The sequence below is a fragment of the Lynx canadensis genome, chromosome A1, assembly GCF_007474595.2.
Source record: "Lynx canadensis isolate LIC74 chromosome A1, mLynCan4.pri.v2, whole genome shotgun sequence".
NCBI lineage: Eukaryota > Metazoa > Chordata > Mammalia > Carnivora > Felidae > Lynx > Lynx canadensis.
Genome location: NC_044303.2, coordinates 83345903 through 83371451, shown reverse-complemented (window position 1 = coordinate 83371451; position 25549 = coordinate 83345903). Strand labels below are relative to the sequence as shown.

At 38.1% G+C, this 25549-nt stretch overlaps 1 pseudogene; it reads left to right on the top strand.

Moving 5' to 3' along the window:
• The first annotated feature begins 12738 nt into the window (after positions 1–12738).
• Positions 12739–13650, top strand: LOC115499541 (annotated as a pseudogene).
• Positions 13651–25549: the final 11899 nt, after the last annotated feature.

Below are 25549 nucleotides of genomic sequence, written 5' to 3'. Positions count from 1 at the left end.
GGAATTGATCCCATTTACAATGACACCAAAAACCGTAAAATACCGAGGAATAAATCTAACCAAAGAGGTGAAAAATCTATACACTGAAAAGTATAGAAAGCTCATGAAAGAAATTGAGGAAGACACACAAAAAAATGGAAAAATATTCCATGCTTCTTGGTAGGAAGAACAAATATTGTTAAAATGTCGATTATACCCAAAGCAATCTACATATTCAACGCAATCCCTATCAAAATAACACAAGCATTCTTCACAGAGCTAGAACAAATAATCCTAAAATTTGTATGGAACCAGAAAAGACCCGAATAGCCAAAGCAATCTTGAAAGAGAAAACCAAAGGAGGAGGCATGACAATCCTGGACTTCAAGTTATACTACAAAGCTATAATCACCAAGACAGTATGGTACTAACCCAAGAACAGACAGTAAGATCAATGGAACAGAATAGAGGACCCAGAAACAGACCCACAAACGTATGGCCAACTGATCTTTGACAAATCAGGAAAGAATATCCATTGGAATAAACAGTCTCTTCAGCAAGTGGTGCTGGGAAAACTGGACAGCGACATGCAGAAAAATGAACTTCGACCACTTTCTTACACCATACACAAAAATAAACTCAAAATGGATGAAAGACCTAAATGTAAGACAGGAAACCATCTAAATTCTTGAGAAGAAAGCAGGAAAAATCCTCTTTGGTCTTGGCTGCAGCAACTTTTTACTCAACACGTCTCTGGAGGCAAGGGAAACAAAAGCAAAAATGAACTACTAGGACCTCATCAAAATAAAAAGCTTTTGCACAGCAAAGGAAACAAGCAGGAAAGCTAAAAGGCAACCGACTGAATGGGAGAAGATATTTGCAAACAACATATCAGATAAAGGGTTAGTATCCAAAATCTATGAAGAATTTGTCAAACTCAACACCCATAAAAACAAATAATCCAGTGAAGAAATGGGCAGAAGACATCAAAAGACACTTCTCCAAAGACATCCAGATGGCCAACCAACACATGAAAAAGGCTCAAAATCACTCATAATCAGGGAAATGCAAATCAAAACCACAATGAGATACCACCTTACACCTGTCAGAATGGCTAACATTAACAACTCAGGCAACAACAGATGTTTGTGACGATGCAGAGAAAGAGTATCTCTTTTGCATTGTTGGTGGGAATGCAAGCTGGTGAAGCCACCCTGGAAAACACTATGGAGTTTCCTCAAAAAATTAAAAATATAACTACCCTACTACTCAGCAATTGCACTACTAGGTATTTATCCAAAATATACAGGTGCGCTGATTTGAAGGGACATATGCAATGTTTATAGCAGCACTATCAGCAATAGCCAAAGTATGGAAAGAGCCCAAATGTCCATCGATGGATGAATGGATAAGGAATTGGCATATATATATATATATATATATATATATATATATATATTGGTATATATATATACCAATTCCTTATCCATTTTATATACACACACACACACACACACACACACACACACAATGGACTATTACTCGGCAATCAAAAAGAATGAAATTTTGCCATTTGCAACTACATGGATGGAAGTGGAAGGTTATGCTAAGTGAAATTAGTCAGTCAGAGAAAGACAAATATATGACTTCACTCATATAAGGACTATAAGATACAAAACAGATGAACATAAGGGAAGGGAAACAAAATAATATAAAAACAGGGAGTGGGAGAAAACATAAGAGAGAATAAACAGGTTACTGGAGGGTTGTGGGAATGGGAGATGGCCCAAATGGGTAAGTTGCATTAAGGAATCTACTCCTGAAATCATTGTTGCACTATATGCTAACTGATTTGGATGTAAATTAAAAAAAATTAAAAAGCTGAATGAAGAACATTCCATTGTATAAGTTCTGGATGTCCTATGTATAGCATGTTGACTGTAGTTAGTTTTCAAAACTGTATTATATACTTAAAATTTACTATGTGTGCAGATCTCAAATGTTCTCACTACACAATAATAATGGTATTGGAAGTGATAATTATGTCAATTAACTTATTGTGGAAGTCATTTCACAGTGTATACATACATCAAAATATCAAGCTGAATATCTTAAATATGTGTAATTTATAATGGTTAATTATACTTTAATAAAACATAAAAATCGAACTGATGCTAGCATTGGAATATCCTGTCTTTTGTTCATTAGCTTGAACAGTTTGCCATTACCTTGGACAATTTCCTCAAGCAGTTTTATTATGGAAGAAAAGAAAAAAATAATAATAACAGTACCTGATACATGCAATGTTTGTAAATGTCTGTGAGTTCACATACATCCTGCTCAGTGCCAACCATATAGGAAGCACTCGATATGGTTTTCCTGTTATTGTTATGGATGTGAGGTGGAGCAGAAAATTTCAGTGAGTTCACACTAATACTTTAAGAAGGAGACATAATTATCTACCCAGGGTAACTATTTTCAAAAAGCATAAAAGCTAATTTTTTTCATTGTCCTAGGAGAGGAGATGAAAAACAATGAAAGCTATTATAATTAAAGAAAAGGGAATGGAATCTCCAGAGGGGTAACACATTAATTTTCCATCTTCTTCCCATGGTCAGGCTGGGTAGGGTTTATCTAGGAATAAAAATTCTTTTACTTTAGACTGATGATTTGTGTCTTCCAGGGAAGTTAAAGAGAGTGAGATTTCAATAAAATAATTCAGAGCAGGTATGATGCCACATTCTATGAGTGCTTCTAGAATAAAGTGAAAATATATTCATAATTTTCTGTTTAAAACATTTTAAAAGAAAAGTTATATTTTGACAGGTATATGTGTATTCATGATCAAGGATGTACCATACACATGCAATTAGAGTCATGCTGATTCTCTGGGATGTTAAATAATATAATAAACTGAGAATGATATTTAAATGAGTGCTGTTATGAAGACTTTGGACCCTTTCATGATTTCTATGAGTAACTCTCATGATTACTAGGGGTTACTATGAGTATCCCTAGATGTGTTTATTTTCTCTAGTTCTTTAGTATGTTTTCCATTTATTAATAATGATAAAGTTTCCAGTTGTGTGTGAAGTGTTTCTTTTTTATTATGTAGATAAAAACATGCAAAATGTGTAATTTTCTTTTTCTGTAGTGTAATGTCTCATTGAAATTATATGCTATTTAGACTCCTACTAAGAGACAGTATAAATAATCAGGTAAGAGTGTTTGCAAGTTAATGCCAAACGTTCTGCTGAAAATGGAGATCTGGAGATAATTGGTTTCATTTCTTAAGTGATTTTAGTCCTAAGCACTTTATGTGATTCTTTCATTTAATCTGTGCATTTTTTTTTGAGGAATGTGATAGTACTCTGCTTGTAAGAATATGAGAATTGTGGCAGGTGTTAAGTACTTGCCTCAGCTCACACATGGAAAAAATTGGGTAAAAATCCATGTTTTCTTTTCATATAATGCTGAGAATAAGAATATGAGAATAGAATGAGAATAAGAATATGAGTGCATCATTTGAAATGCAATTTGAGACCTCATTGTTTTTTCTTTTAGTAAGCACAGCTCACACTCACAGAACCTGTATACTTGTTATGTTTTCTTCTAAGACCTTTATATGTATTTTTAAATAGATTCATATAACTTCAAATTTAAAAACAAATTTATTATGCATAAAGCACTTTTGTAAAGGCTTTACAATAACATTACCAATGTTTTTTTGGAAATCAGTCTGACACTCTCTAATTATATAACCTCCTGGTTTGGTTATAATAATAACCATTATTTCGATACTGCTCTATTTCTTAAATAATGTATCATCTGTATTTAAATTTCATATCATAGAATTTGTGAGTGAACTGTGATCTGTTAATTCAATATTTCATTACTGAGGCTCATTAATTATAGTATAGCTATCAGAGAGTGTAGCTATGCCTTAAAACAGGAATTAATGGGGGCGCCTGGGTGGCGCAGTCGGTTGAGCGTCCGACTTCAGCCAGGTCACGATCTCGCGGTCCGGGAGTTCGAGCCCCGCGTCGGGCTCTGGGCTGATGGCTCAGAGCCTGGAGCCTGTTTCCGATTCTGTGTCTCCCTCTCTCTCTGCCCCTCCCCCCGTTCATGCTCTGTCTCTCTCTGTCTCAAAAATAAATAAACGCTGAAAAAAAAATTAAAAAAAAAAACAGGAATTAATGTACTTTAAGGCTGTATTTTGCTATTGGAAAAAGGGTTACTATGGAAATTTTTGCTCATGAAATTTTTTTCCTGTTCTCATCTATTTTTTTTCTGACCATTCCTCTACAAAGGAGTATAATTAGTTTAGCATCCAGAATTGATTACATCAATATGTAGCCTGGCATCATTTCGCATACTGTTTTGCTTAATTTTTCTGGTCAAATCCTGGCCAGTCAGTGTATATATCAATTAATTCGTTCAGTGATTCTTTTCTCAATATCTGGGAATGGTTTCCATGATTTATGGGTTGAACTTGTTATGGACACATACACAGAAATTCACTGTCACGGAATCAAGTCACTCTTCTTTGAGACTTAATGAGATCAAAATACAGAGAAGTCATTCTGGTAGATTAGTATTTGTAGGTGGTGATCATTCATGAATTGAAATTTTAAAATATTTTTAGGTTTTTCTCTTTCTTACTCACAGCATCATTCACAATTTGTATACACGATTACAACTTAAAGAACTACATACCCTCTTTTAAAAAATGAAAAAATAAATTCAAACTCATGAGGCTGGATTCAAGGTTCTAGCTTCCTCTCAGCTACATTTTTCCTTGCTACTTAAGTTTTTGCTGTTGTTGTTGTTTTGGTTTGGTTTGGTTTGGTTTGGGTTTTTTACCTCTTCAAAAAATGTGATGCATGGATTAATAAAAGTATATTCATGTTAATTGTTATATTCATCAGGCTAGTCTTTTTGTTTATGACATTGTTTTTATTACCTGGAATGACATGCTTCATATACAAACTTTTATCATACATAAATAATCACATCAAAATAAACTTTAAATGCTATGGTGAACATGAAACATTAACTTAGCAATATCTGTTTTTCTAAAATCTTGTATATATGTAAATTTTTCACTTATGTTCCACTTTGTGGAATTTATGCATGGATTGTTCTTTATTATTATGTGCTGTATTTTTTTTAACTTCCCCCTAGCATTTAGTCAAATACCACCAGATAAGTGAGGTCCCCCTGAGTACTCTCTTCAAAATGGAACACTCCATTTCAATTATGTTTCCACACCTTCATAGTGGTGTCTTTTTTGTTTTTGTTGTTGTTTGTTTGTTTTTGTCTCTATTGGTAAGGGTAAGTTTCTTTGTTGTTGTTTTTTGTTTGGTTTTGTTTTGTTTTTGTGCCTGTTGTGATTGCTGCTTTACTTCCGGTGCCCAACACATAGAACTTCAGAAACATTGTTTGAATGTTTGGACATTGAGTTTCTGTGAATTTCTGTTTTTGTATGTAGTAATTATTTAGAGGACATTTTGGATATATTGGTTTCCTAGAAAAGCATAACAAGGTACCACATGGTGGTTGTCTTAAAATGACACAAATATATTATCTTACAGTAATGGAGACTACTACAAGTAAAAATTGAAGATATTGGCAGGGGTGGTTACTTCTGGGGCTTGGAAGAAAGAAGTCAAATCTCTCTCCTAGCTTCTGGTGAGGACAAACAATAATTGAAATTCCTTGGTATGTAGATGTATCACTTCAATCTCTGCCTCTATTATCATGCATTCCACTTGTGTCTCTGTCTTCACACGGCTATCTTCATATAAAGATACTAGTCCTATTGGAGTGGTATTTGCACAAATCATTCAGTATGATCTCATCTCATCTTTACTAATTATTTTGAAAGTAGTTTACTTTTGGAGATGCTGGGGTTGAGGACTCAACATATCCCTTTTGGAGAGATATCACATTGAGCTAAAGAAAAATTGTACAACAGTTTTATATTTGTATAATTAAAATATTTTCTCATCTCATCCACTTGGTGTATAGAATATTTTCTGTAAGTACAAATGAAACACTCTAAACTGTAAAGAAATTGGGGCACCTGGGTGGCTCAGTCAGTGGAGTGTCTGACTTCAGCTAAGGTCATGATCTCACAGCTCATGAGTTCGAGTCCCGTATGGGGCTCTGGCTGAAAGCTTGGAGCCTGGAGCCTGCTTCAGATTCTGTGTCTCCCTCTCTCTCTGCTCCTTCTATGATTGTGCTATCTCTCTTTCTCTCTCTCTCTCTCTCTCTCTCTCTCTCTCAAAAATAAATAAACATTAAACTGTAAAGAAATTGACAAATGTAAAGGTTTTGTTAACACTGATAGAAAAAAAGAATTTCTAGCATCTTGAGGGCAAAGGTACATATTGTATTCTTTATCTCTAATATATTTTTCTTCCACATGCTGACTTAAGCTTAATTTCTCTATCAACATATCTGTAAAGGACTTCTAATATTACCACACACTGTCTGATTTTTTTAGGGGAAGTTTCTTTTTCTAAGAAACATTATCAATTATATAAAATGTATATTATTATCTTAATTTTCCAAGGAAGACAAAGGGTAGTTAGAAGACGAACTTAAGAGTCGACAGGAAGATGGCGGCATAGGAGGACGCTGGGCTCACCGCGCGTCCTGCTGATCACTTAGATTCCACCTACACCTGCCTAAATAACCCAGAAAACCGCCAGAGGATTAGCAGAACGGAGTCACCGGACCCTAGTGCAGACGAGAGGCCCATGGAAGAGGGTAGGAAGGGCGGCGAGGCGGTGCGCGCTCCACGGACTGACGGGAGGGAGCCGGGGCGGAGGGGCGGTTCGCCAGCCAAGCAGAGCCCCTGAATCCGGCTTGCAAAAGCGGAGGGGCCTGACGGACTGTGTTCCGACAGCAAGCGCGACTTAGCGTCTGGGAGGTCATGAGTTAACAGCTCTGCTCAGAAAGCGGGAAGGCTGCAGGACAAAGGGAGGGAGAGCTGCGGAGCCCCCGGACGACAGAGCTCAGTTTGGTGGGGAACAAAGGCGCTCGCCAGCGCCATCTCCCCCGCCCATCCCCCAGCCAAAATCCCAAAGGGAACCGGTTCCTGCCAGGGAAATTGCTCGCTCCGCGCAAACACCCAACTCTGTGCTTCTGCGGAGCCAAACCTCCGGCAGCGGATCTGACTCCCTCCAGCTGCCACAGGGCCCCTCCTGAAGTGGATCACCTAAGGAGAAGCGAGCTAAGCCTACCCCCCTGCCGCCGTGCTCCTTGCCTTCCCACCCCAGCTAATACGCCAGATCCCCAGCATCACAAGCCTGGCAGTGTGCAAGTAGCCCAGATGGGTCACGCCACCCCACAGTGAAACCCGCCCCTAGGAGAGGGGAAGAGAAGGCACACAACAGTCTGACTGTGGCCCCAGCGGTGGGCTGGGGGCAGACATCAGGACTGACTGCGGCCCCGCCCACCAACTCCAGTTATACACCACAGCACAGGGGAAGTGCCCTGCAGGTCCTCACCACACCAGGGACTATCCAAAATGACCAAGCAGAAGAATTCCCCTCAGAAGAATCTCCAGGAAATAACAACAGCTAATGAGCTGATCAAAAAGGATTTAAATAATATAACAGAAAGTGAATTTAGCATAATAGTCATAAAATTAATCACTGGGCTTGAAAACAGTATACAGGACAGCAGAGAATCTCTTGCTACAGAGATCAAGGGACTAAGGAACAGTCACGAGGAGCTGAAAAACGCTTTAAATGAAATGCAAAACAAAATGCATCTTCCTCGGATGGAAGAGGCAGAGGAGAGAATAGGTGAACTAGAAGATAAAGTTATGGAAAAAGAGGAAGCTGAGAAAAAGAGAGATAAAAAAATCCAGGAATATGAGGGGAAAATTAGAGAACTAAGTGATACACTAAAAAGAAATAATATACACATAATTGGTATCCCAGAGGAGGAAGAGAGAGGGAAAGGTGCTGAAGGGGTACTTGAAGAAATAATAGCTGAGAACTTCCCTGAACTGGGGAAGGAAAAAGGCATTGAAATCCAAGAGGCACAGAGAACTCCCTTCAGACGTAACTTGAATCGATCTTCTGCACGACATATCATAGTGAAACTGGCAAAATACAAGGATAAAGAGAAAATTCTGAAAGCAGCAAGGGGTAAACGTGCCCTCACATATAAAGGGAAACCTATAAGACTCGTGACTGATCTCTCTTTTGAAACTTGGCAGGCCAGAAAGAATTGGCACGAGATTTTCAGGGTGCTAGACAGCAAAAATATGCAGCCCAGAATCCTTTATCCAGCAAGTCTGTCATTTAGAATAGAAGGAGAGATAAAGGTCTTCCCAAACAAACAAAAACTGAAGGAATTCGTCACCACTAAACCAGCCCTACAACAGATCCTAAGGGGGACCCTGTGAGACAAAGTACCAGAGACATCACTACAAGCATAAAACATACAGACATCACAATGACTCTAAACCCGTATCTTTCTATAATAACACTGAATGTAAATGGATGAAATGCGCCCACCAAAAGACATAGGGTATCAGAATGGATAAAAAAACAAGACCCATCTATTTGCTGTCTACAAGAGACTCATTTTAGACCTGAGGACACCTTTAGATTCAGAGTGAGGGGATGGAGAACTATTTATCATGCTACTGGAAGCCAAAAGAAAGCTGGAGTAGCCATACTTATATCAGACAAACTAGACTTTCAATTAAAGGCTGTAACAAGAGATGAAGAAGGACATTATATAATAGTTACAGGGTCTATCCATCAGGAAGAGCTAACAATTATAAATGTCTATGCGCCGAATACCGGAGCCCCCAAGTATATAAAACGATTACTCATAAACAGAAGCAACCTTATTGATAAGAATGTGGTAATTGCAGGGGACTTTAACACCCCACTTACAGAAATGGATAGATCATCTAGACACACGATCAATAAAGAAACAAGGGCCCTGAATGAGACATTGGATCAGATGGACTTGACAGATATATTTAGAACTCTGCATCCCAAAGCAACAGAATATACTTTCTTCTCGAGTGCACATGGAACATTCTCCAAGATAGATCATATACTGGGTCACAAAACAGCCCTTCATAAGTTTACAAGAATTGAAATTATACCATGCATACTTTCAGACCACAATGCTATGAAGCTTGAAATCAACCACAGGAAAAAGTCTGGAAAGCCTCCAAAAGCATGGAGGTTAAAGAACACCCTACTAACGAATGAGTGGGTCAACCAGGCAATTAGAGAAGAAATCAAAAAATATATGGAAACAAACGAAAATGAAAATACAACAATCCAAACGCTTTGGGACGCAGCGAAGGCAGTCCTGAGAGGAAAATACATTGCAATCCAGGCCTATCTCAAGAAACAAGAAAAATCCCAAATACAAAATCTAACAGCACACCTAAAGGAAATAGAAGCAGAACAGCAAAGGCAGCCTAAACCCAGCAGAAGAAGAGAAATAATAAAGATCAGAGCAGAAATCAACAATATAGAATCTAAAAAAATGATAGAGCAGATCAACGAAACCAAGAGTTGGTTTTTTGAAAAAATAAACAAAATTGACAAACCTCTAGGCAGGCGTCTCAAAAAGAAAAGGGAGATGACCCAAATAGATAAAATCATGAATGAAAATGGAATGATTACAACCAATCCCTCAGAGATACAAACAATTATCAGGGAATACTATGAAAAATTATATGCCAACAAATTGGACAACCTGGAAGAAATGGACACATTCCTGAACACCCACACTCTTCCAAAACTCAATCAGGAGGAAATAGAAAGCTTGAACAGACCCATAACCAGCGAAGACATTGAATCGGTTATCAAAAATCTCCCAACAAATAAGAGTCCAGGACCAGATGGCTTCCCAGGGGAGTTCTACCAGACATTTAAAGCAGAGATAATACCTATCCTTCTCAAGCTATTCCAAGAAATAGAAAGGGAAGGAAAACTTCCAGACTCATTCTATGAAGCCAGTATTACTTGGATTCCTAAACCAGACAGAGACCCAGTAAAAAAAGAGAACTACAGGCCAATATCCCTGATGAATATGGATGCAAAAATTCTCAATAAGATACTAGCAAATCGAATTCAACAGCATATATAAAGAATTATTCACCATGATCAAGTGGGATTCATTCCTGGGATGCAGGGCTGGCTCAACATTCGCAAATCAATCAACGTGATACATCACATTAACAAAAAAAAAGAGAAGAACCATATGATCCTGTCAATCGATGCAGAAAAGGCCTTTGACAAAATCCAGCACCCTTTCTTAATAAAAACCCTTGAGAAAGTCGGGATAGAAGGAACATACTTAAAGATCATAAAAGCCATTTATGAAAGCCCACAGCTAACATCATCCTCAACGGGGAAAAACTGAGAGCTTTTTCCCTGAGATCAGGAACACTACAGGGATGCCCACTCTCACCGCTGTTGTTTAACATAGTGCTGGAAGTTCTAGCATCAGCAATCAGACAACAAAAGGAAATCAAAGGCATCAAAATTGGCAAAGATGAAGTCAAGCTTTCGCTTTTTGCAGATGACATGATATTATACATGGAAAATCCAATAGATTCCACCAAAAGTCTGCTAGAACTGATACATGAATTCAGCAAAGTTGCAGGATACAAAATCAATGTCCAGAAATCAGTTGCATTCTTATACACTAACAATGAAGCAACAGAAAGACAAATAAAGAAACTGATCCCATTCACAATTGCACCAAGAAGCATAAAATACCTAGGAATAAATCTAACCAAAGATGTAAAGGATCTGTATGCTGAAAACTATAGAAAGCTTATGAAGGAAATTGAAGAAGATTTAAAGAAATGGAAAGACTTTCCCTGCTCATGGATTGGAAAAATAAATATTGTCAAAATGTCAATACTACCCAAAGCTATCTACACATTCAATGCAATCCCAATCAAAATTGCACCAGCATTCTTCTCGAAATTAGAACAAGCAATCCTAAAATTCATATGGAACCACAAAAGGCCCCGAATAGCCAAAGGAATTTTGAAGAAGAAGACCAAAGCAGGAGACATCACAATCCCAGACTTTAGCCTCTACTACAAAGCTGTCATCATCAAGACAGCATGGTATTGGCACAAAAACAGACACACAGACCAATGGAATAGAATAGAAACCCCAGAACTAGACCCACAAACGTATGGCCAACTCATCTTTGACAAAGCAGGAAAGAACATCCAATGGAAAAAAGACAGCCTCTTTAACAAATGGTGCTGGGAGAACTGGACAGCAACATGCAGAAGGTTGAAACTAGACCACTTTCTCACACCATTTACAAAAATAAACTCAAAATGGATAAAGGACCTGAATGTGAGACAGGAAACCATCAGAACCTTAGAGGAGAAAGCAGGAAAAGACCTCTCTGACCTCAGCCGTAGCAATCTCTTACTCGACACATCCCCAAAGGCAAGGGAATTAAAAGCAAAAGTGAATTGCTGGGACCTTATGAAGATAAAAAGCTTCTGCACAGCAAAGGAAACAACCAACAAAACTAAAAGGCAACCAATGGAATGGGAAAAGATATTTGCAAATGACATATCGGACAAAGGGCTAGTATCTAAAATCTATAAAGAGCTCACCAAACTCCACACCCGAAAAACAAATAACCCAGTGAAGAAATGGGCAGAAAACATGAATAGACACTTCTCTAAAGAAGACATCCAGATGGCCAACAGGCACATGAAGAGATGTTCAGCGTCGCTCCTTATCAGGGAAATACAAATCAAAACCACACTCAGGTATCACCTCACGCCAGTCAGAGTGGCCAAAATGAACAAATCAGGAGACTATAGATGCTGGAGAGGATGTGGAGAAACGGGAACCCTCTTGCACTGTTGGTGGGAATGCAAATTGGTGCAGCCACTCTGGAAAGCAGTGTGGAGGTTCCTCAGAAAATTAAAAATAGACCTACCCTATGACCCAGCAATAGCACTGCTAGGAATTTATCCAAGGGATACAGGAGTACTGATGCATAGGGGCACTTGCACCCCAATGTTCATAGCAGCACTCTCAACAATAGCCAAATTATGGAAAGAGCCTAAATGTCCATCAACTGATGAATGGATAAAGAAATTGTGGTATATATACACAATGGAATACTACGTGGCAATGAGAAAAAATGAAATATGGCCTTTTGTAGCAACGTGGATGGAACTGGAGAGTGTAATGCTAAGTGAAATAAGCCATACAGAGAAAGACAGATACCATATGGTTTCACTCTTATGTGGATCCTGAGAAACTTAACAGGAACCCTTGGGGGAGGGGAAGGAAAAAAAAAAGAGGTTAGAGTGGGAGAGAGCAAAAGCATAAGAGACTGTTAAAAACTGAGAACAAACTGAGGGTTGACGGGGGGTGGGAGGGAGGGGAGGGTGGGTGATGGTTATTGAGGAGGGCACCTTTTGGGATGAGCACTGGGTGTTGTATGGAAACCAATTTGTCAATAAATTTCATAAAAAAAAAAGAAGATGAACTTAAATGTTTCACACTTTTGTAAACTAGACAGTACTAACGGAAAATATTTTTTCTGATATTATACATTTTGATCTTTGAAATTCCTAATCCTGGTGATGTCATCTTAATCATTCACCTGTAGAATTACCACAATCACAAGCTTTTGTAAGGCACTGGGTACGTGTTTGCCAAATTAATTAATTAGCATCAATTTTTGTTGTAATAGATAAAGAACACATTCATCATGGCATGGGACAATCAGATTTTACCTCTGATTTCATCCTTTTGGGAATCGTTGATCAAAGCCCTATGCACATCTTCCTCTTTTCTTTGGTCTTCAGTATCTTTATGGTGGCCTTCACGGGAAACACTGTCATGGTTCTCCTTATCTACCTGGACACCCAGTTCCACACCCCCATGTACTTCCTCCTCAGCCAGCTGTCCCTCATGGATCTCATACTCATCTGCACTACTGTACCCAAGATGGCCTTCAACTACTTGTCTGGCAGCAAGTCCATTACTGTGGCAGCGTGTGCCACACAAATTTTCTTCTATGCATCACTAATAGGTTGTTAATGTTTCCTGTTGGCAATCATGTCTTTTGACCATTATGTTGCCATTTGCCATCTTCTAAGATATTTCAATCTATGAGCCCTAAAATTTGTGGACTTATGGCCGCATCTTCTTGGATCCTGGGCTCTACTGATGGTATCATTTTCCTTCTCCTATTGTGGGTTCAGGGAAATAGCCAACTTCTGTGATTTTCCTTCCATGCTAATCGTCTCATGCAATGATATCTCAACATTTGAAGAAGTTCTTTTCTACTGCTGTATTGTAAGGATTGTTATCCCTGTAACAACCATCATTGCTTCCTATGCTTGTGTCATGCTGGCTGTCATTTGCATGGGTTCTGGAGATGGTCACTGAAAAGCTTTTGCCACCTGTTCCTCTCACCTCAGGGTGGTGGGAATGTACTATGGAACAGTATTGTTCATATACATGCTGCCCACTTCAGTTCGTTCTCCCATCCAAGATAAAATGATCTCTGTTTTCTACACCATCCTTATGCCCATGCCAAATCCCCTTATCTATAGACTCCACAACAAATGGCCAGAGTATTCATGAAGATGTGGGGAAGGGCAACTCTGGAGAATAAATTGCTGAATTATTTTAATGCTTTGACAGAATCTCCTTAGTGTCCCTCTTCTTTGCATTCAGCTCTAAAAATTGACACATACACGTTTTTGGAATGTCATTTTCCTGGCCAACCACACAATTTAATTGTTTGTTTGTTTGTTTATTATTTCAATTCTTTAATTTATTTGTTTATTTTTTTTCAATATATGAAATTTATTGTCAAATTGGTTTCCATACAACACCCAGTGCTCATCCCAAAAGGTGCCCTCCTCAATGCCCATCACCCATCCTCCCCTCCCTCCCACCCCCCATCAACCCTCAGTTTGTTCTCTGTCTCTAAGAGTCTCTTATGCTTTTGCTCTCTCCCACTCTAACCTCTTTTTTTTTTCCTTCCCCTCCATGGGTTTCTGTTAAGTTTCTCAGGATCCACATAAGAGTGAAAACATATGGTATCTGTCTTTCCCTGTATGGCTTATTTCACTTAGCATCACACTCTCCAGTTCCATCCACGTTGCTACAAAGGGCCAGATTTCATTCTTTCTCATTGCCACGTAGTACATCATTGTGTATATAAACCACAATTTCTTTATCCATTCATCAGTTGATGGACATTTAGGCTCTTTCCATAATTTGGCTATTGTTGAGAGAGCTGCAATAGACATTCGGGTACAAGTGCCCCTATGCATCAGTACTCCTGTATCCCTTGGGTAAATTCCTAGCAGTGCTATTTCTGGGTCATCAGGTAGGTCTATTTTTAATTTTCTGAGGAACCTCCACACTGCTTTCCAGAGTGGCTGCACCAATTTGCATTCCCACCAACAGTGCAAGAGGGTTCCCGTTTCGCCACATCCTCTCCAGCATCTATAGTCTCCTGATTTGTTCATTTTGGCCACTCTGACTGGCATGAGGTGATATCTGAGTGTGGTTTTGATTTGTATTTCCCTGATAAGGAGCGACATTGAGCATCTTTTTATGTGCCTGTTGGCCATCGGGATGTCTTCTTTAGAGAAGTGTCTATTCATGTTTTCTGCCCACTTCTTCACTGGGTTGTTTTTCAGGTGTGGAGTTTGGTGAGCTCTTTATAGATTTTGGATACTAGCCTTTTGTCTGATATGTCACTTGCAAATATCTTTTCCCATTCCGTTGGTTGCCTTTTAGTTTTGTTGGTTGTTTCCTTTGCTGTGCAGAAGCTTCTTATCTTCATAAGGTCCCAGTAATTCATTTTTGCTTTTAATTCCCTTGCCTTTGGGGATGTGTCGAGTAAGAGATTGCTACGGCTGAGGTCAGAGAGGTCTTTTCCTGCTTTCTCCTCTAGGGTTTTGGTGGTTTCCTGTCTCACATTCAGGTCCTTTATCCATTTTGAGTTTATTTTTGTGAATGGTGTGAGAAAGGGGTCTAGTTTCAACCTTCTGCATGTTGCTGTCCAGTTCTCCCAGCACCATTTGTTAAAGAGACTGTCTTTTTCCATTGGATGTTCTTTCCTGCTTTGTCAAAGATTAGTTGGCCATACGTTTGTGGGTCTAGTTCTGGGGTTTCCATTCTATTCCATTGGTCTGTGTGTCTGTTTTTTTGCCAATACCATGCTGTCTTGATGATGACAGCTTTGTAGTAGAGGCTAAAGTCTGGGATTGTGATGCCTCCTGCTTTGGTCTTCTTCTTCAAAATTCCTTTGGCTATTCGGGGCCTTTTGTGGTTCCATATGAATTTTAGGATTGTTTGTTCTAATTTCGAGAAGAATGCTGGTGCAATTTTGATTGGGATTGCATTGAATGTGTAGATAGCTTTGGGTAGTATTGACATTTTGACAATATTTATTCTTCCAATCCATGAGCAGGGAATGTCTTTCCATTTCTTTATATCTTCTTCAATTACTTTCATAAGCTTTCTATAGTTTTCAGCATACAGATCTTTTACATCTTTGGTTAGATTTATTCCTAGGTATTTTATGCTTCTTGATGCAAATGTGAATGGGATCAGTTTCTTTATTTGTCTTTCTGTTGCTTCATTGTTAGTGTGTAAGAATGCAAATGATTTCTGTATATTGATTTTGTATCCTGCAACTTTGCTTTATTCATATATTACTTCTAGCAGACTTTTGGTGGAGTCTATCGGATTTTCCACGTATAATATCATGTCATCGGCAAAAAACAAAAGCTTGACTACATCTTTGCCAATTTTGATTCTTTGATTTCCTTTTGTTGTCTGATTGCTGATGCTAGAACTTCCAACACCATGTTAAACAACAGTGGTGAGGGTGGACATCCCTGTCGTGTTCCTGATCTCAGGGAAAAAGCTCTCAGTTTTTCCCCATTGAGGATGATGTTAGCTGTGGGCTTTTCATAAATGGCTTTTATGATGTTTAAGTATGTTCCTTCTATCCCGACCTTCTCAAGGGTTTTTACTAAGAAAGGGTGCTGGATTTTGTCAAAGGCCTTTTCTGCATTGATTGAGAGGATCATATGGTTCTTTTCTTTTATTAATGTGATGCATCACTTTGATGGATTTGCGAATGTTGAACCAGACCTGCATCTCAGGAATGAATCCCACTTGATCATGGTGAATCATTCTTTATATATGCTGTTGAATTCGATTTGCTAGTATCTTATTGAGAATTTTTGCATCCATATTCATCAGGGATATTGGCCTGTAGTTCTCTTTTATTACTGGGTCTCTGTCTGGTTTAGGAATCAAAGTAATACTGGCTTCATAGAATGAGTCTGGAAGTTTTCCTTCCCATTCAATTTTTTGGAATAGTTTGAGAAGGATAAGTATTATCTCTGCTTTAAATGTCTAGTAGAATTCCCCTGGGAAGCCATCTGGTCCTGGACTCTTATTTGTAGGGAGATTTTTCATAACCGATTCAATGTCTTCGCTGGTTATGGGTCTGTTCAAGCTTTCTATTTCCTCCTGATTGAGTTTTGGAAGAGTGTGGGTGTTTAAAAATTATCCATTTCTTCCAGGTTGTCCAGTTTGTTAGCATATAATTTTTCATAGTGTTCCCTGATAATTGTTTGTATCTCTGAGGGATTGGTTGTAATCATTCCATTTTCATTCATGATTTTATCTATTTGGGTCATCTCCCTTTTCTTTTTGAGAAGCCTGGCTAGAGGTTTGTCAATTTTGTTTATTTTTTCAAAAAACCAACTCTTGGTTTCGTTGATCTGCTCTACCGTTTTTTTAGATTCTATATTGTTGATTTCTGCTCTGATTTTTATTATTTCTCTTCTGCTGGGTTTAGGCTGCCTTTGCTGTTCTGCTTCTATTTCCTTTAGGTGTGCTGTTAGATTTTGTATTTGGCATTTTCCTTGTTTCTTGACATAGGCCTGGATTGCGATGTATTTTACTCTCAGGACTGCCTTTGCTGCATCCCAAAGCATTTGGATTGTTGTATTTTCATTTTTGTTTTTTTCCGTATATTTTTTAATATCTTCTCTAATTGCCTGGTTGACCCACTCATTCGTTAGTAGGGTGTTCTTTAACCTCCATGCTTTTGGAGGTTTTCCAGACTTTTTCCTGTGGTTGATTTGAAGCTTCATAGATTTGTGGTCTGAAAGAATGCATGGTATAATTTCAGTTCTTGTATACTTATGAAAGGCTGTTTTGTGACCCAGTATGTGATCTATCTTGGAGAATGTTCCATGTGCACTCAAGAAGAAAGTATATTCTGTTGCTTTGGGATGCAGAGTTCTAAATATACCTGTCAAGTCCATCTGATCCTATGTACCATTCAGGGTCCTTGTTTCTTTATTGATCGTGTGTCTAGATGATCTATCCATTTCTGTAAGTGGAGTGTTAAAGTCCCCTGCAATTAACACATTCTTATCAATAAGGTCGCTTATGTTTATGAGTAATTCTTTTATATATTTGGGGGCTCCTGTATTCGGCGCATAGACATCTATAACTGTTAGCTCTTCCTGGTGGATAGACCCTGTAATTATTCTATAATGCCCTTCTTCATCTCTTGTTACAGCCTTTAATTGAAAGTCTAGTTTGTCTGATATAAGTATGGCTACTCCAGCTTTCTTTTGACTTCCAGTAGCATGATAAATAGTTCTCCATCCCCTCACTCTCAATCTAAAGGTGTCCTCAGACCTAAAATGAACCTCTTGTAGACAGTAAATAGATGGGTCTTGTTTTTTGATCCATTCTGATACCCTATGTCTTTTGGTTGGCGCATTTAGTCCTTTTACATTCAGTGTTATTATAGAAAATACGGGTTTAGAGTCATTGTGATGTAATATGATTTATGCTTGTAGTGATGTCTCTGGTACTTGTTCTCACAGTATCCCCCTTAGGATCTGTTGTAGGGCTGGTTTAGTGGTGATGAATTCCTTCAGTTTTTGTTTGTTTGGGAAGACCTTTATCTCTCCTTCTATTCTAAATGACAGACTTGCTGGATAAAGGATTCTGGGCTGCATATTTTTCCTGTTCAGCACAGTGAAGATCTCGTGCCAATCCTTTATGGCTTGCCAAGTTTCAAAAGAGAGATCAGTCATGAGTCTTATAGATCTCCCTTTATATGTAAGGGCACGTTTATCCCTTGCTGCTTTCAGAATTTTCTCTTTATCCTTGTATTTTGCCAGTTTCACTATGATATGCCGTGCAGAAGATCAATTCAAGTTACGTCTGAAGGGAGTTCTCTGTGCCTCTTGGATTTCAATGCCTTTTTCCTTCCCCAGTTCAGGGAAGTTCTCAGCTATTATTTCTTCAAGTACATCTTCAGCACCTTTCCCTGTCTCTCCCTCCTCTGGGATACCAATTATGCGTATATTATTTCTTTTTAGTGTATTACTTAGTTCTCTAATTTTCCCCTCATACTCCTGGATTTTTTTTATCTCTCTTTTTCTCAGCTTCCTCTTTTTCCATAATTTTATCTTCTAGTTCACCTATTCTCTCCTCTGCCTCTTCAATCCGAGGCGTCGTCATTTCCATTTTGTTTTGCACTTCGTTTAAAACGTTTTTCAGCTCCTCCTGACTGTTCTTTAGTCCCTTGATCTCTGTAGCAAGAGATTCTCTGCTGTCCTCTATACTGTTTTCAAGCCCAGTGATTAATTTTATGACTATTATTCTAAATTCACTTTCTTTTATATTATTTAAATCCTTTTTGATCAATTCATTAGCAGTTGTTATTTCCTGGAGATTCTTTTGAGGGGAATTCTTCCATTTCGTCATTTTGGATAGTCCCTGGAGTGGTGCGGACCTGCAGGGCACTTCCCATGTGCTGTGGTGTATAACTGGAGCTGGTGGGCGGAGCCACAGTCAGACCTGATGTCTGCCCCCAGCCCGCCGCTGGGGCCACAGTCAGACTGGTGTGTGCCTTCTCTTCCCCTCTCCTAGGGGCAGGATTCACTGTGGGGTGGCGTGGCCCCTCTGGGCTACTTGCACACTGCCAGGCTTGTGGTGCTGGGGATCTGGCATATTAGCTGGGGTGGGTAGGCAAGGTGCATGGGTGCAGTAGGGGCAGGCTTAGCTTGCTTCTCCTTAGGTGATCCACTTCAGGAGGGGCCATGTGGCAGCAGGAGGGAGTCAGACCGGCTGCCAGAGGGTTGGCTCCGCAGAAGCACAGCGTTGGGTGTTTGTGCAGAGCGAGCAAGTTCCCTGGCAGGAACTGGTTCCCTTTGGGATTTGGGCTGGGGGATGGGCGAGGGAGATGGCGCTGGGGAGTGCCTTTGTTCCCTGCCAAACTGAGCTCTGCCCCAGGAGCTTAGCAACTCTCCCTCCCTTTGTCCTCCAGCCTTCCTGCTTTCCCAGCAGAGCTGTTAACTTACGACCTCCCAGATGCTAAGTTGCACTTGCTGTCTGAACATACTCTGTCCGGCCCCTCCGCTTCTGCAAGCCAGACTCGGAGGCTCTGCTTGGCTGGCGGGCTGCCCCTCCACCCCGGCTCCCTCCTGCCAGTTCTTGCAGCATGCACCTCCTCTCAGCCCTTTCTACCCCCTTCCGTGGGCCTCTCGTCTGTGCTTGGCTCCGGAGACTCCGTTCTGCTAGTCTTCTGGTGGTTTTCTCAATTCTTTAATTTAAAGAAAATTATAAATATTTATTATTATTTTGTATTTAACTTATTAGTACATTTATGGCATTTTCTTGAATAAGGACATTATAGTTTGTTTAAAAGGTATCAGGAATTTTGTGGCATATGTCCAGGTAACATATATTCTTTTTTCTGTGTTGGAAACCGAAATATGTATTCAGTCACTTGGAGTCACTTTGATTAAGATTTGGTGCACTGGGCTTTTTACATTTACTGAGTGTTTTATATTTTATTTTTATTCTTCATTTTCATTTTTCCAGGCTTGAAGAATAAAGCAGTGTAGTACTTGAAATAAGATGATGATTTTTGGGGTGCCTGGGTGGCTCAGTTGTTTGAGCACCCAACTTTGTCTCAGGTCATAATCTTACAGTTCGTGAGTTCAAGCCCCATGTCAGGCTCTGTGCTGACAGCTCAGAGACTGGGGCTTGCTTCATATTCTGTGTCTCCCTCTCTCTGTCCTTTCCCTGCTCATACTTTGTTTCCCTTCTCTCTCTCTGTCTCTCAAAAATGAATAAACTTTATTTTTTTAAAAAAAGAAAGAAGATGATGTTTTTAAATCACACTTTCTATTTTCTTCATCAGAAATATGAAATTTTTATTTAACATTCCAGATCCAAACTCCTTTTCTTAAATTTTTTTTTAATATTTATTGATTTATTTTTGAGAGAGGGAGAGCTCTCATGCCTGTGTGAGAGGGGAAGGGCAAAGAGAAAAAGCTAAAGAGGAAATTTAAAGCAGACTCCACCAGTCAACACAGAACTCAGTTCAGGACTGGAAACTCAGTAATACTGAGATCATGAACTGTGCTGAAAGCAAGATTTGGATGCTTAGCTGAGATATTCACCTAGGCACCCCTTCAAGTGGTAAAGACTCACCTAATCTCCATGTATCAATTCAAAAAAGAAACAACTTTACTATTCAGATCCAAAGGAATTGAAAAATTACCAGTGGTCATCAATTAGGCATGGATACTTGTAAATTTTATTAATGATTATAGGTCTTACATTGAAATTCAGGATATAAACTTATTGTTTTCTAAGAAAGCATATTATTATGTAATAGTAAGTATAAAATATTTATAACTCTGTTGCAGTCATATTTCTTTCAATGGAAATAATGTAATTCTAATTGCATAGGCTTTATTGGACCACTAAAACACAAACGTATGAAATGTACTTAAACTGGTGAATGATCATACCAGTTAAAGAATGGTTCCATTTGACCATGAGAAGAGAGATATTTGCAGCATTGTTTCTGTGAGTCAGATTCTCACCTCTCCCCAGGGAGAGCAAAATATCCAATGGCCCAACTATCCAGATGGGAGTCTCAGCCAAAGATTTGTGTCATACAGCCAAGAGGTTTCATTTGATGGTATCCAATAAATACACAGGTGTTACAATCAATCAGTGCCAAACAAGTCATATTCCCTTAATATATCAGAATGACTACACAACCCCATGGTATTCATCCCATATTTCTAGTACAGTGGGTTGATTCTGTTTAGAGTGATTGTTCTGTTCCCAACATAGGGATCCCCAGGTAGTCAAAAGCCCATAACCCAGAGCACCCCACGTTAATCCATCCCAAATTTGAGCACAATCACCAAATCCTCTGGTGGTGGTATTTCCAGGACCTTATTTTCTTTTAAAAAATATTTAAATTCCATTATTTAACATAAAGTGTAATATTATTTTCAGGTGTACAATTTAGTGATTCAACACTTACATACAGCACACTGTGCTCATCACAAGTGTACTCTAAGACCTTTTGGGTTAGCAAACTAAGGACACTTTTTGGGATGGGCACTGGCTGTCATATGTAAGAGATGAATCACTGGGTTGGTTCTAATCCTTAAGCCAAAACTACACTCTATGCTAACTAACTTGAATTTTAAGAAAAAAAAGATCAACAAACATAAAACACTCAATATATTTCTATGTTTCAGCAAAAACAAAGAAAAAGTAATAGAAAAATACAAAAAGAAAAAAAATTTAAAAATAAAAAATAAATAAATAAAAAATACAAAAGAACAATCAAATGTAAAACATTCAGGAGCTTTTCTATCCAACAAAGTGAATAACTTTAAAAACAGCAATTTTGTGGGTGGTAAAACACATGGAGGAAAATATTAATAGATTGAGAAGTATGTAGGGAACTTCAAGATATTAAAAAATGTCAATTCTTCCCAAGTTAGGAGACTCACATCTTGTATTATATTGGAAGACAGGAAGCAAGGGAGAGTAAAGTTGCAACATTTTATAATTTCTGGATCTCTAATGTATAGCATGGTGACCAAAGTTGGTTAACACAACTGTATTATATACTTAAAATTTACTAAAAGTGTAGATATCAAGTGTTCTCCCTACACAGGAATAATGTTATTAGAGGTGCTAGTTATATTAACTTATTTTGAATGCCATTTCACAATGTATACATATATCAAAATATCAAGGTGAATATCTTAAATATATGCAATTTTTACTGGATAATTATACCTTAATAAAGCAGAAAAATGGAGCTGATGTTAACATTGGAATATCTTGTCTCCTACTTTTCAAAACCATTACTTTGGACAATTTACTTAAGTAGTTTTATTATTGAAGAAATTAAACAAAAAAATTATCGATAAGAATACCTGACACGTGCAATGTTTGTAAGTGTCAGTGAGTTTAGACATGTGCTTGCCACATTTCCAATTTAGTATGTTTTTTCTCTTACTGTTATGTAAATGATGGGGAGCAGAAGTTTCAGTACTCCTCTAGTACTTAAGGAAGGAGATGTAATTATCTACCCAGGGTAAGTATTTAAAAAAAAAAGTGTTTTCATTTATACTGCTGCTTTTTGTCTTCCTGCGAAATTACAGAGGGTGAGATTTCAATAAAACAATTAACAGCAGGTATGACACAAGGTCTTATGAGTGTTTCTAGAATTTAATTGAAAATACACTCATAATTTTCAGCTTAAAATCTTTAAGAATTTCTTTATCCATTCATCAGTTGATGGACACTTAGGCTCTTTCCATAATTTGGCTATTGTTGAGAGTGCTGCTATGAACATTGGGGTACAAGTGCCCCTATGCATCAGTACTCCTGTATCCCTTGGATAAATTCCTAGCAGTGCTATTGCTGGGTCATAGGGTAGGTCTATTTTTAATTTTCTGAGGAACCTCCACACTGCTTCCCAGAGCGGCTGCACCAATTTGCATTCCCACCAACAGTGCAAGAGGGTTCCCATTTCTCCACATCCTCTCCAGCATCTATAGTCTCCTGATTTGTTCATTTTGGCCACTCTGACTGGCGTGAGGTGATACCTGAGTGTGGTTTTGATTTGTATTTCCCTGATAAGGAGCGACGCTGAACATCTCTTCATGTGCCTGTTGGCCATCTGGATGTCTTCTTTAGAGAAGTGTCTATTCATGTTTTCTGCCCATTTCTTCACTGGGTTATTTGTTTTTCGGGTGTGGAGTTTGGTGAGCTCTTTATAGATTTTAGATACTAGCCCTTTGTCCGATATGTCATTTGCAAATATCTTTTCCCATTCCGTTGGTTGCCTTTTAGTTTTGTTGGTTGTTTCCTTTGCTGTGCAGAAGCTTTTTATCTTCATAAGGTCCCAGTAATTCACTTTTGCTTTTAATTCCCTTGCCTTTGGGGATGTGTCGAGTAAGAGATTGATGAATGGATAAAGAAATTGTGGTATATATACACAATGGAGTACTATGTGGCAATGAGAAAAAATGAAATATGGCCCTTTGTAGCAACGTGGATGGAACTGGAGAGTGTAATGCTAAGTGAAATAAGCCATACAGAGAAAGACAGATACCATATGGTTTCACTCTTATGTGGATCCTGAGAAACTTAACAGGAACCCATGGGGGAGGGGAAGGAAAAAAAAAAAAAAGAGGTTAGAGTGGGAGAGAGCCAAAGCATAAGAGACTGTTAAAAACTGAGAACAAACTGAGGGTTGATGGGGGGTGGGAGGGAGGGGAGGGTGGGTGATGGGTATTGAGGAGGGCACCTTTTGGGATGAGCACTGGGTGTTGTATGGAAACCAATTTGTCAATAAATTTCATAAAAAAAAAAAATAAAAAAAAAATAAAAAATAAAAAAAATTAAAAAAAAAAAAAGAAAATCTTTAAGAAGATAGTTATATTCTCAGAACTATATACATATTAATATTAATGGATATACCATAGCCCTATAATTAGAATACTGATGTTTTTTCTGGGAGGCTAAATAATATAATAAACTGAAAAATTATATTTAAATACATGGTGATATGAAGACTTTGATCCCTCTCATGATTACTATGAGTAACTATCCTTAAATGTGCATCTTGTTTATACTTCATTAGTATATCTTTCCATTCATTTATGAATAATGACAAAATTTCCAATTGTGTATTAGGTGCTGCTTTTATTTTTTATTGTGGAAACACAAAAAAACATGCAATATATGTAGTTTTCCTTTGCAGTAATGTACTATTTCATTGGAATTATATACTACTTAGACTCATACTAAGAGACAGTATAAACAATCAGGTAAGAATATTTGGAAATTAATGTCAAATTTTCTGCTGAACATGAAGCTACAGAGATAATTGGTTTCATTTCTTATATGATTTTTGTCCTAAACATTTTATATCATTCTTTCATTTCATCTGTACAATATTATTTTGAGGAAAATAGTAGTACCCTGTTTGTAAGGATATAAGAATTGTGGCAGGAGTTAAGTTATTTGCTTCAGCTCACAGATGGGAGCAGTTTGTTAAAAGTCCATGATTTTTTTCATATAATGCTTGTATTATTAAAAAAAATAAGTTTATTTATTTTTGACAGAGAGAGAGAGAGAGAGAGAGAAAGTGGGAGAGGAGCAGAGAGAGATGGAAACACAATCTAATCCAGGCTGCAGGCTCTAAGCTGTCAGCACAGAGCCCATTGTGGAGCTCAAACTCACAAACTGTGAAATCATGACCTGAACCAAGGTCAGACCCTTAACTGACTAAGCCACTCAGGTGCCTATCAATTCTTCCAATATCTACCTCTATTATCATGAATTTTACCTGTGTCTGTCTTTACTTGACCTTCTTCTTATAAGGACATCAGTCATATTGAATTGGGGTTTGCCCAACTCCATCCAGTATGATTTCATCTTAACTAATTATTTTCAAATTAGTTTACATTCAGAGGTGCTGGGGTTGAAGACTTGACATATGTTTTGGTGAAACACAAGTCACCCTATCACACTGGGCTATTTTAGTACAAAGTTTCTACTAAGTACAAAGCTTCCATATTTGTATAACTAAAATCTTTCTCAATTCATCAACTACTGGACAGAATATTTTCTATAAATACAAATGAAACACTCTAAACTGTGAAGTAATAGATAAATGTAAATGTTTTGTTAACACTGGTAAAAAAAAGTGCCTAGTATCATGAGAGCAAATGTTCATATTGTATTCTTTATCTCTGTTACTTTTTCTGCCACAGGCTGACTTAAGCTGAATTTTTAAATCAACTTATCTTTAAAGAACGTTTGATATTTCCACATACTGTCTAATAGCTTTGGGGAAGTTTCCTTTTTGAAGATGCATTATAAATTATGTAAAAATGTATATTATTTGCTTAATTCTAAAAGGGCGACAAAGGGTCCTTAGAAGCTGAACTTAGCAAATGTTCAACACTTTTACAGACTGACAATACCAACAGACATATTTCTTTTCAATATTATAGTTCTTGAACTTTGAATTTCCTAATCCTGGTGAAGTCATCTTAATCATTGACCTGTAGAATTTACCACAATCACAAGGTTTGTAAGGCCCTGGGTACATATTTATCAAATTAATGAAGTAATGTCACTTTTTGTTGTATTAGATCAAAAAAACATTCATC